The following is a 13,785-nucleotide window of genomic DNA, read 5'->3' on the forward strand; positions in this document are numbered from 1 at the left end:
ATTTAGATTAATTAAACACTGATAAAGAAAATATTAAGATTGATAAGTAAAATATGCGAAGCTAAGGAATTTCGAGATAAATCGACCGGACAAACGATTGATAAAGTTACGAGCAATGCTGAAATTGTCATATATCGATCATCATCGATGCTATAAGGGATATAAACAACATATTGTCTTACGAAATTGATTTTATCAGAATCCATGAAACGCGAGTAGGAGGCGCTTGGTTTACAATCGACGACATTCCTGTTTCCCCGCGTAAATATTTCCCCCCGCGACCCTAAAAACTCCTCTGTATTATAAATCGATCGTAAACGAGACCGACAGCCCGTTAGGTGATGCGAGAAGGAGAAAAGGAGAGAGATGGAGCAGGAGAGGTCGACGTGATTTCCCCTTTAGTCGCAGGAGGATAATTAATTAGATATAGGGTAATTCTATCATGGCAATTATTAGATGATAACGGCAACGATGTCGAGACATTCGCTGAAATTGCAAATCTACCAAATGTCATTTTCAATCGAATAAAGTTAAAGTAAGATTTAGAAAATATCTTAAAATGACAGCAGAGGGTAAATAAATGTAGTCAAAATCACAAATCCTTATCTATGTACGATTTGGAACTGAATCTTTTTTAGAAAAACCGTCAATATTATTATCGTTCGTCGCAAGTGTCTTTCTATTTCTGAATATCTTCTTAGATAATTATCGCATTAATTTTTCTTAAAATAAAATCAGTTTGATATATTAAATAAAAAATCAGATTTTGTTATCCGTCGAAAAATCAGAGATCAAAAATATTTGCCAGATATATATATATATATATATATATATATATATATATATATATATCTGGCAAATATTAGGGGACAGAAAAATTACATATACAATTTTTCCTATTATTATTTATTACGATATAGTTACTATCGCAATATTAATCACAGTAATGGATATCACGTCAAGTACATTCTCTGAGTGGTAAGTCTCCTCACGATGTGGTGGATTTGCCGCTTCGCCGTTCGGTGGCACTCAATTCCGAGGTCTAACCTAATTTCCGCGGGAGGGATGACCTAGGGAGGGATGCAGGTCCAGGAAACAGGCAAAGTAGGTAGGTGCACGTTACAGGTACGCGTAGTAGGATATCCCGCAAGGGGTGGGATGTATCCGCGGAATGGGATGAAGAGAGTGAGAGGACGGGAGGCCGCCTTGCCAGGCAGAGGGGAAAGGGATGCCCCGTTTAGTTTTAACGATACCAGTGCCAGTCCGATGCACCCCTTGTCGCCATGGAAACGACCTACTCTCCCTGGACGGACGCGCGACGGGCACCCTCGCGCAAGAGTTAAACATTCGAATAAGGATATCTGCTCGGGCGCTCTTTGAACTCCTCGCGCTCCCTGCCTTCCTCCCTCCCCCTCCCGCCGTTCTTCGATGCCCCGCGCGGCCAACCACTCCGACGGTTATCTGGATCAACCCTGTGTTTAAAGCCGGCAGCCACTTACGGATAAATGTACCTGGCACTCGTGACTGGCTGCGAAATGAAACCTAACGAGTCGCCGATGCAGTCAAGAACCTAATTGCGTCCGCTCTTCATTTTTTATACATTTCGAAATTTTGTCACAGTTTGTTATTCTCGTCTTTCCGCGCTTTTGGAATTTCAGAATTAAAATGCAAATTATAGAGTACATTTCAAAAGCAACGATACGCGCGCGTAGGGCATCACTGCATCCGTTTAAAGTTGATACGGCTCTGTTTTATTTTGCGACGATCATTCGTCACAGTGACAGCTGTGTGTGTCCCGGCATTGTTTGTCCGAAGATTACGAAGTATAGGATGAACGGATACGTCGGATGTCGTCACGAGACGAGACGAGACGAGACGAAAGGAGACAAATGGTCTGCCTTCGTTCCACAATTTGCCGGCGTGCGCGTGCATTGAAAGGGTTTGAAATGAGAAAGACAGAGAGAGAAAAAGGAGAGAATGAAGCGTTAAAGATTCTAACGAGATCGTGACAGCCGGTAACATATACTTTGATTCACAATTGTCTAATTAGAGCGCCACGCACTGGCCAAGCAATTTTATCCATAACACCTTCCCCATGTATGATACACACTCGTACTCGAGAATTCGAAAATCCGGAACATTTCCAAGTTACATCATTTAGAAAATCTTTCCGAAGAGAAAATCACTCACGCATAAGTTTACGCGAAATATTTATCCATGGAAATGTTCCTCAACGACAGAAACAGGTTCTAATCAATTTTATTCGGGTCACCCGTTATAGTAGTCGACCTGGGTACCGACCTGGGTTGCTGAACTCCATGACCCATATGTCGGCAAATAGGTCAGAGAATAAACGACGAAGACGAACGTGGTTCGTCCTCCGCGACCGAGGCAGTTTTTATAGGAATTCACTTCCGGTTTTATGGAAAACTTCATCTTTCCCATCCGATATCGTATAGATAATTGAAAGAATCTTCCTAATATTAATATAATGATATGGAAATTTTCATTAGTTCTTAGCTCGGTATTTTGTCGAAAATTAAATCAATAATATATAAAATAAAAATGAAAATTCAATAGAGAGATCAATCAATCGCAGAAGGAAAAATTCTATTCGTCATGTCGAATTTTTATAGAACACAGATATCATAAAGAATATCCTTACTGCTGACGCAATCAATAAATAAACGCATCTATCACTTGTATTTTCTATTGGAGGGGAAAAAAAAAAAAAAAAAAAACGCGGGACTCTTTTTTTCAGTTATATTATTAATTTTGACAAAAAATGTGCGATTTGAAATGAGATTCAAACAAGTATCGGACAGAAACATGTTCGTGTTTCCTATTGCTCGATAATTCTTTGCTACAAAGTAGAGACAAAAAAAAAATTTCTCTCGTCATCAAAAATCATATTCTTAACGGACATAGTATTTCTTGAGAAAATAATTTATATGTAAAACGCAAATATCACATATCCTGCCAATAATTATTTCTTCATCATTTAAAAGCTATAAAATAAACACGCATTATGGAATCGCTCGCGTTATATATATACTTACACATTTACCTATGCAATTATCAATATAATTTCTACTGATCAATTAAAATATTAATATCATTATTATATATTATTATTACTATTACTTATTTTACACGCTATTATGCGACTCCGCAGGGAAGAATTAAGAACAAAAAAAAAAAAAAAATTAGAGGCAGTCTACCAGTTTATTTTAAATTTGGAAAATCCTGTGTTTTATAAAAGCAGCTCTAACTCTTTCGAGAAAAGTTCTAACGTTCTTTGGCATTCAGGGCCGTGAAAATGAAGCGAGCGACTCGCTTGCACCTTCCGCGCGCGTCGACCGCTATTTATAATGAAAATATTTTCGCGATCACCGCCGACCTCCGATACCGACCATCACTGCCCACATATCTATCGACGGATACACGTCTCGGCGCGTTTTTAGCTCGCCTACGAGCGTCGATCTCTCGTGACGTGACGTCCTTTTCTCTCCCCTTCCTTTTCTCGCTCTCCCGTCTCGTGCGCGACAGCTTCCTTAACGAGGCGATGATTATTCTCTCTACGCAAGGGACATTAAAAAATAAAATTATATCGAGAATATTCACGGAAAGATTGTTATCAAATGGACTAAATCCTATTACTCTGTACGCATGAAACTCATCTCTAGTTATTTTTAGATTACTCTAATTAAGAGCCTAGTCATTGCGCTCGCGAAAATTATCGGTTATCGTAAAAATAAACGAGGAATAGAGTACGTGAATATACCTTCATCGATATACACATAGCCTTCTGACGTCTTTACTCCCCTCTTTTCCCATCCCTTCATAGGATAACTATTAACCGGGTAATATTATTAACACAATCTCTTTTTTGTCGCTCCTTATATATTTCACGGGTTTCCAAATTCAAAATTTATCCTTTGATTCAAGATTATTGAAAATCGTCGATTTACACTTATTATAAAAATTAATGATACGATCGTCGATTGCTATATTTTTATTCTCAGAGCGGAAGGGAAATTCGATTTTAGTCAGAAGGAAACCCGCGGATTTGATCCGGTGTGTCTCTGCGGAGAGAATTTTATCGAATCGTACAATCCGATCGCCGGGGGAAAAAAAAAAAATGATCGGAGAGGCCATGTGTATAAAACCTAACTTCACGGACGATCGCTCGAATAGAATGCACCGAAATTGGAAGCATACGCGAAAAGGCGCGCAGTTTTGCCGAACGTGCGGATCAATACCGGAGCCACATGTCGCTTCATTCTCCGGCTGACAAGTCGCATTTTACTGTCATACCATGAGATCCAATGTTTTCACACACGCATTCAGAATCCATTAAACTCTGAATGCGAACTCGCGTGTCGCGCGAGAATTTTGCGCGTGGAATCTTTTTCAAATTTCAGTAGGATTACTCTAAATCTAAATAGTTTCAATGATCAACGAAACGATACAAGAGAATGATTGAATCGTAGTTTGTAAAATTTCAGATTGCGCTAACAATTGAAAAGCAATGATCGAATGTTAGGGATGAATCTGTGTGTGCGCGCGGTCAGCTGTTTTACACGAAAATCGACAAAATAACAAATATATTCAAATTTAATCTCTCTACGCAGAATTATCGTGTCATTCGACGCTTAAATTTATTAACGCGGAGATTGAACGCTGTTTTAAGAGCGACACGAATTAAAGCTGACATCTGATACTGACAATGAGATATATCCACGCGATCTTGTGCAAAGTATTCAATAAATTAAAATGTCTTGAAAAGACGTTTAGAGAAAATTCTTCAAGAATAAAAAAATCAATTCATGTTAGTTGTAAAAACACCACATATATAGAATTGCTAAAAAATATTTTCTAATAACGATATTCTCTTTTACACATTTTTTTTTTCTAAACTCGCAGTAATTAAAGGATATAAAACGGCCACACGCACACGATATATTTTTACAATTGAACTGGTATCAATATTTCTGTAAAGAAATAATCGACCGCCGATTTCTTTACTACTGCAAATTGCTCGAAAATTGACGAACGTTGGCTTATATTTTGGATGAGAACAATGATCAGTCTCTTGGCTCGCATTCAAGTCTACGTCAAGACGATCTCTGACGCTAGCATCAATGAAAGAAGAAGCAGACTATACGTAGAGAGAATCTCCAACGTTTATATATCTCTCTGTAGGCTTGACCAAAAATACCAACCGTGAATTAACGTCAAAATGATTTCCGCAATTTTTTGGCAGTGCAAGAAATATATTTCCCGTCATAATAAACATAATCTTGATACAAAAACGAAGATGTAATCATGTAATTGTCAAAATTCTTCCACGATATTTCAAAAAGTATTTTCTTTTTAATTTTCTTGTCTATTTCTATTTATTTTTAGAATCAACTTTTTTTTGCTTATTTTTTATTTATAAATTAATATTCACTAAAATATTTATTACACGGTCAGTTATAATAAATAATTTAAGATTTTATAATATCGGATAATCAAAGAATTCAAAAGAAATTAAAAAAAAAAACTGTTTTCTCTTGATTAATTAAAGAAGTAAACATATTGTGTATGCTATCTTATGTGCAAATTATTGGATGTCGGCAAATGTTTTTGCCAACTATCGTTGTAATTCTTAATGAGAGAACTTATCAGACTTCAGTATTCAAGAAGTTTGTCGTGCTTATACTCAAGTATAATCCAAGTAGCTAGTAAGGAAAATCGAGAGTTCACATCTTTGCATTATTTAAGTGTTATACCGCTTTTCGTATTGACCGGAACTATACAACAACACGAGAGAGCATAGGGAAGAATCGGACACGTAGTGTAGACATCACGAAGATAAAGATCGCTTCATAATCACAAGAATCTAAGAAATTGTTAATAAGATTTTTTTCCGAGACGGAGAATATATATATCCTTGTACAACCGCCGGCTAAAGTTCCGATATTAATTATATATAACATCGCAGTAATAATATTTATTTAATATTAATTATTTATGAAAAAAATAAAGCGTCAAAGTAATATCGTTGTGAAATATTCTTTAGGTATAGGACATATGGATACCTAAGGAGAATAAAGCGCGATAAGAGGGACGATAGCGAGTGTTGCATTAATCTATCGTTTTTCTTTGCGATTTTATTTCAAAGATATGTCGATTATCTTCTAAAATATTCACAATGCGTGCGAGAAAACATGTCCCGCGGTCATTGTGTTCTTATATTCCAAGAGCGAAAATATCGGAGCGAAATCGTTCTTTCACGAGTAAAGTTCTGCAGTAAAGTTCTCGCAAGTTCCGCAAGTGAACAATCACTAGTGTGGCTCCTCGTTAAGCACGGTGTACTATAAAACAATGATCAAAGGAATATATAATGAATACAATGGACAAAACGAATTAGTCACTAATCATCATAAATTAGTTGTCATAAGACATCATTTCACTAGTTGATTGAAACAGAGAATTTTCTAATTTAAAATATAATTTCAAAATTCAACGGATACGATCTCCATCGGAATCTTATGTTTCGCCGCATTACGACGAAAGCGTTGAATTTGCAAGGATCTATTGACGTGCGCGTGATACGTATATTTCTGACAACTCACAGCTGATTAAAAGTTTGCTCCCTGTAAGCATGCACGCGATAATAAATGCAAATGCGAATTCACGTGCACGCGATAGAGTCAGCGTATCGCGAATCGATCTCCTTGATATCCTCTGCATGTTAACGAGATATTTCGGGAAAAGCATATTTGGGATAGATCTCTAATGTTTCGAAAAATGACAAAAGAGTCGCGAACGATTCTGGGATATTGTGTAAAAAAATACATATGTGTAAAAAAACATCGTTACTCTTTTCGCTCTCAATTCCCCAGGTTAGTGACATTTCACGGATGAAATACGACGATCGACCTAGTTTTCCAACATCGCGTCTGTTGACAATATTATTATGAGAAGATTTAATTATTTTGCACATCCTCTTGGATCATTCAATTCAAGTTTGAAAAACGCGAAATTTATAGGACGCTCTGCGTCCCATAATCGTTAAATATATTACGTACTGATTATGAATAATATTATATATATTTTTGCTAAAATTTAATTGAAGAAAAAAAAATATATATATATATATATATATATATATATATATTCCTACATAAAGATCAAGGAAACTCGAAAATAGAACGAGAAAAAAAATATTCCGAAGCCGCTAATTATAAAACGCTAAATAATGCGCAAACGCTCGAGATATATCTTTAATGCAGTGAATATATTTAACAATGACGTGCCAAAAGTAATATACCATAGGTCGTGTCGCTCGAAATGTCAGCGGATTACTTTTTCTGTTACATTGCGCAGGCAATTAAATGTTGTAATTTGACTCTCAATGAATGACTCAAAGTTTGTATCCGAGAAAAGCAAGAAATCGCCCGATACACGTTCCACGTATTACTATGTGCGTATATCGGTTCATAAATAATAGCCGAGGTTTAGTATCAGCAACAAAAATGCAAGTTAGTCTTTAATCTTATCGAGCATAGTATCGCGAGTTATGCGTAATCGAAAGACGGGCACGTTGAAGTCAACAGATACAATATCATCGGGATATGACAGATCGAGACGTTCTGAAAGTTATTGCGTGTATCTTTCTCCTAAAGTTTCTTCGACCAATTTAAAATTAATATTTCCTATAAAAGTTTAAAAACATCGTTATCTCTATTACACTTTCCTTTTTTCCAATTGTAAATTTTAATTATTCTTTTATTCTAAGTTAGATGAATCGAATTAAATTTTTTTTATTAGATATCTAGTCTTCTAATAAATTTCGATTGTAGAGATACATAAAGATCAAAAGATTTGTATAGAATATATATAATATATATTATATGATCTCCCATTCTCAGGTTATCATTTCAGGTATGCATATTTATTCATGTAGCGGCTGATAAATTATATCCGCCACGCGACGGAACTTTCGTAAAAAGGCGGGGAAAAACCGAGAAGCCCAATGATCTAAATTGCCCTGCCCCGTTAGTAAAACGAGATATCCCGTGAGATATCGTAATGGCAGGCAAATCATCAGATATCGCCGACTGGCGACTAGGAAACTTGACCTTCACCTCGGCCGAGTACCTTCGATCGAATCCGCAGGACGGGAATTCCCTTGAAGAAAGGTTATCGGATGCCTGCGCTCACGGGACACGCGTTCCCTCACACGTGTTACACGCGGTACCGGCGATCCACGACGGGAAGTAAGAAGTAGCACAGAGAGAGAGAGAGAGAGAGAGAAGCACAGTGGTGGAATCGCGTGTGTCCCCAAAAAATCGGCGCTACCCCGACCCACCAAAATCTATAATTCGTCTGTGACGCAGCCGCGCGCCCGGATCGATCCGACCGCGATTCGGCGAATTCCGCGTGTGAGTCATCTTGCCTTGTTGCCTTCACTCGCTTCTACCATAACGACCTTGAAGAATAAAGACATTGGCCACGCGCGGATTATCGATATAATCCTTACGAACGGCGGACGAGGAGCGACAGACACCGCATTCGTCGAAATTTCGCTGATTGTTTTTGATCCGCGAGTCACGTGAATTCGGAGATACAAGATATCACAATCGACGTTACGAAAGAACTCATCGGAATTTGCCGATAAATCATGATTGGCTGGCTTAAAATACAAAGGACAAAGAGTCGCTTTGATAATACTAATTGTAAGATCATAATTTTGCGTCACTTTGTTCCGATTTTATTCTCTATCCTATATAAAGTCTCCTAGCACGATCGTATCGCGTTATTGGATCCTCGCTACTGTTTGCACGAAAACGTGGTTGTCATACCCGTAAGTCGAAAATAGAAGACGAATTACACTTGTTGACATAAACGAAGTTGTTTTAGCTGCAAGCGATAGATATTATACGAATGGTAGTGACTTGTATAAACGTAGATATGTACTGTTAAATACCATGATGTGCCAAACAGAAATAGCATCCGCATATATAACAGCGCTTCCCAAAATATGTCGCGCTGAAGATTTATGACAAGGAAACTTAAAATAAATAATAACTGTCATTTAAATGTATTACATATATAAGCGGGCTCATAAATTAATCTGTTCATCCATTATGCCGTTACAAAAATGCGGTTCCTTCTGTATCTCCGCATAAAAGAAAGAAATTTAATTCAAATATACTTCTAGGATAAGAGATTTTATTAAAACTACCAATATCAATTATATATGAAAAATTATATTGAAAATTAAATAGAAATTTCCTAACAATATTTATATTTTCAAAGATAATAAGTGAGAGAATATTTCAGCGATCTACGTAGTAAGAATATTTCCCTGAAAAAAACCTCGGATATTTTCCGAAGAGGAATTTCGTTCAGGGCCACGAGTTACTATAGAAATGACACGGTGTCTGATCAAGCTTGCTTGATACTACTCGAGCAGGGTCAACGCGTGTACGACTAGAACGCACTCGCATCACTCACGGCCGCCTGACTTTACGCTGAGTCACGTCACTTCGTCGCAGTGATTATAATGTCAAGCGCACACGCGGAGTGACGGAGTGAAGGACCGGCGGAATGCTTAAGAATGGAAATATCGAAACAGATGCGTTTAATCCGCAATGTCGACCAAGAAACGGATAGCGAGATTGGCGCGTGAACGGCTAAAACTATCGATTGCTGATACACTAAAAAAAGAAATCTCACTGTCGCCGGTCACGCCACGCGGCGATAATTTGTTAGACGAATGATATGTTATAGCGGGTGTATTTGTATAACAGTCAGGCGAGGTGAAAGTCGATTAGAAACTGGCAAGGCCGAACACAACGCTTTTCCTCTTTCAAGGATCCCAAAATTGCTCGCTTGTCTTATTAGCCAGTCCTGTTAGTGTTAAAAAAAGAGATAGAATTGCATACCGTGATGCATTTCCGTTTTAGCACGAAACGGCGAGCGAAAGATCGTATAAATATCGCACGCACCGAGTTTGGCACGCGATGTACGCGACGAAAAGCCTTGTCCGCGCGAAGAGAGATAAAACAGTCCTACAGGACTCTCAAAAATAAACCTACGCCACCACGTGCAGCCTTGATTCTCCCGCACGCGACGTATACTCGCGAGGCCGGCACACATAGCGGTTACAGGACGATTTACGGATCCGGCGAAGGTCCGCGATTTATGACCGAGATTGTGCGTTTCGTTCGACGATATTCGTGTATTTTATACGCGCGTACGACACCGATCGTGGCAAGGATTCACGGTGATAACACGCACCCTCTAAATCAACGTTTAGCAAATGTAAAATCGTCGAATGTTTTTTTTTTGTCGCAAATAATTTGCGCTACATATAAAATCAATTTTTCCTTGACAAAAATATATAGTTTTCGGAATAATAACGATTCAGAATAAGATATCTTTGACGAAACATATATTGTTTTAAAAAGAAACAGAGAATAGATAAAATATAATATCCTTCTTTTTAAATAATGTGTATCCTAAATTTTTTATTAATTTTATTTAAAAAAAATATGTATATTTATATTTTTATTAGAGAAAGAGAAAACAGTAAACAGCTTGAAAGCGAAATCGAAGACTATCTCATCTCTTATCGCGAGATCTTCACGTTGACAAAATTATAGCCAATATAACTAAACGTACTTATCACGTAAGCGCGACAACTTTAAACATTTTCCATTCATTCAACGTTAAATATATTATCATCTTCCGCTTGTGAATTCGAGCTAAATTTTCTAAATCACGTTCAAAATTTCTCTCTTTTTTCGCGACGTGCTGATATAGCACTGGCGCCAAACAATTGTATCTTGACGCTAAACACGTGTCGAAAATACGGATCTAAGCCGAGGGGCCGCACCCCCGTGATTCGGTTGGCTCGCTCTCTCTTCTCCTCTCCCAATCCTTTTCCGGAAGCCTAGCAACGATGCACCTCCTGCGCACCTGCAAGAACGGCACTTTCTCGGTAGGGAGAACGTATTCTATACCTCCCGCGCCTCTGTGGCCGTGATACGTGACGTCCGAGAGAGAGAGAGAGAGAGAGAGGGGGGGGGGGAGAGTCGTCGAAGGGTTGGTGGGGTAAAGCTATAAAAGTAGGGCAGTAGTGCGGTAGAGCAATCAATAGAGGTTGGATCATGGTAGGGTAGATGGAGAGAGGGGGAGTATATAAGAGCGACGTGCAAATTTGGTGACGTGTGTGAGTAGCGAGGAAGATGGACAGGGTCAACCGGAAAAAAAATCTTTTCTCGATGGATTTATTAATTTTTATACGAAAATCTTTAAGAACGAGCAAAGTTTAGGAAATTCACGTTTATTAATTAGTAACGCGATTAAAGATTCTCTCTCATTAATATAATAGTTTCTGACGTACATTTTGAATTCATAATAAATTTGTTCGATATAGATCGATTGTTGGAGATAAAAAGAGATAACGGGATCGATTAACAAGACACGAAACATCAGATCCAAAATATGGGATTGACTATTATCACGCGCGCTACGAAATAATATATATGGAATGTCGGAGGTCTCTCTCTCTCAATTTACGGATTCAATGCATATTTGTCAAAGTTCTCACGTGCATATACGAACAGCTGTTCGCGAGCGCTGGACGCTCCGCGTTATAACGTTAAGAGAGGAAAATCTGGTCACGTTGATCCAATAACGAACGTGCACATGAGACCGATATAATCGTGGACTCGATCACGAGGGAATATACATTTCCATTTCTTTTAATTTCACATGAAACGCCAATGTCCGCGCAACAATTATCTCCAATCGAACCGAATACAAAGTTTTACAACTCATTCTAAAATTACTTGTTGGATCGCGATCGCGAAAAATCTCTTGGCGCAAAAATTTAACAAAAAATTCGTCTTTAATCTTAATTTTCATTTCTCGCGTATATATAGCAAAAAAAATATCTATTACATCTTTCGTTTCAGATGCGCGAAGCATGGGAAAACGCAGGCGGATAGGAACGGGGCCTTTGTTTCTAGGACGAGAGCGGATCCGAAAAGATATTCGCCGAAAACAAAAATTGGTCGAGTTGACAGATGATTCGCTCTCGTCGTCGCTCGTACAAGCGTGCATGTATGCACGCGAGTCGCGTGCGTGTGCACTGTCATATATACACCTGTCATAATCGACATAACGGCGACGAGGACGATGCGTAAGCGCGTGAAACAATTCGCGAAATTATAAAAAACATCTCTCACAACACCGAAGAGAGGTTATGATGCACCAGCCGATATCGTGATCGGCTCGACACGACGAAGCTGCGAGACGTCCTTTCCGATGATCGTTTCGCTTCGTCGAAGTTGGACGAAATCGGCAGATAAGAATCGTCTGACAGAGAGAAAGAGAGAGAAAAAGAGAGAGAGAGAGAGAGAGAGACACCTAGTGGTACATGCAAAACAATTCCTAGCACTCTAGCAAAGTGTTTCTCAGAGACAACAGTAAGAAGGAAAGCGTATAAAGTTATACGATCGCACGACGCCGGAACTATCGTCACGTTTCTCACTTTTCACCGATAACGCTATCACTTTGATTATGTATGCTCGCTAATGTACTCACCTAACTCGGAGTACACCCACACCACAACTTCACCATTTCCACAATTTTCATCGGACTTGGCCGCGCGTGTATTGTTGTCCTGTGCTTTTTTTTTTTTTTTTTTTTTTGAACCGCTAAGTTGACCGCTAACGCTATCTGTCGGCGGTTGAACGAAGCATACTTGAGAAAATCACTAAACGCTAGATGCTACAAAATGTCTCTAGAACAAAAAAATCGCGCGCTAAATGTTTTAAATTTAAAACCATTCTCACGAATCGACAAATCGTGAATATACATTAGAATTCATTAATAGCATATTTGATATCTGACATCATCGGATATTTTTGATCATCCTTAGTCTATTCATGTATGATTAAAAGCTCTGATAATGTGGCATTTGTAAGGCTGATATTACATTCATATGATGAAGAATTTATTGGATGTATTCTGTGATAAAAGCTCCAAAAATTATCTCTCTTCGATAAATAATTGGTAAACTTGTTCGATAAATTTTGGTTCTATGAATATGATATCAGGCTAAATATTTAATATGAGCACAAGATTATAAACACGAGAAAAGAGAGAGAGAGAGAGAGAGAGAGAGAGAGAGAGAGAGAGAGAGAGAAAGAGAACGATAAAAAGAATAAACAGGTCGTGTAATATTAATGAATAAAAATATATAAATTATTTATCAATCATGACACATGAATAACTGGGCAGAAAAATACTTATCTACTTGCATACCGGAAATGTCAAGAGATTAATAAACTTTAGGATACGCAGACAAACACGGATCGTATCGCCATGTTAATTGCACTTTTGGCACACGCACACTAAAATAAATTTCTGCCTAATTTTCGGCTACAATTAAATGATGGCAGTCGTGTGATATTTATAAAGACTGACACTTACAGTTAAACCTCTGTGTATTATCCCGGATTTCCACCGATACGTTATTCCATTTCTTCTTGTATAGCTCTTTCACTATATTCATACTTGCCATGCGATGAGAGTGAAGAAGATATGGCGCGGAACTAGTCGAATTACTATGCTATTAACTTCCCTCCCCTTCCACCTAGCGTTAGTTTCAATTCCCTTCGTATATATATATATATATATATATATGTATGGTTCTATATACTTTTTTCTGTCTACATATTTGTAAGTCTATATAAATTGTCAACTTGCAACTCCCAT

This window comes from Polyergus mexicanus, unplaced genomic scaffold, assembly GCF_030449975.1.
Source record: "Polyergus mexicanus isolate NDT 795.1 unplaced genomic scaffold, iyPolMexi1.0 SCAF_11, whole genome shotgun sequence".
NCBI lineage: Eukaryota > Metazoa > Arthropoda > Insecta > Hymenoptera > Formicidae > Polyergus > Polyergus mexicanus.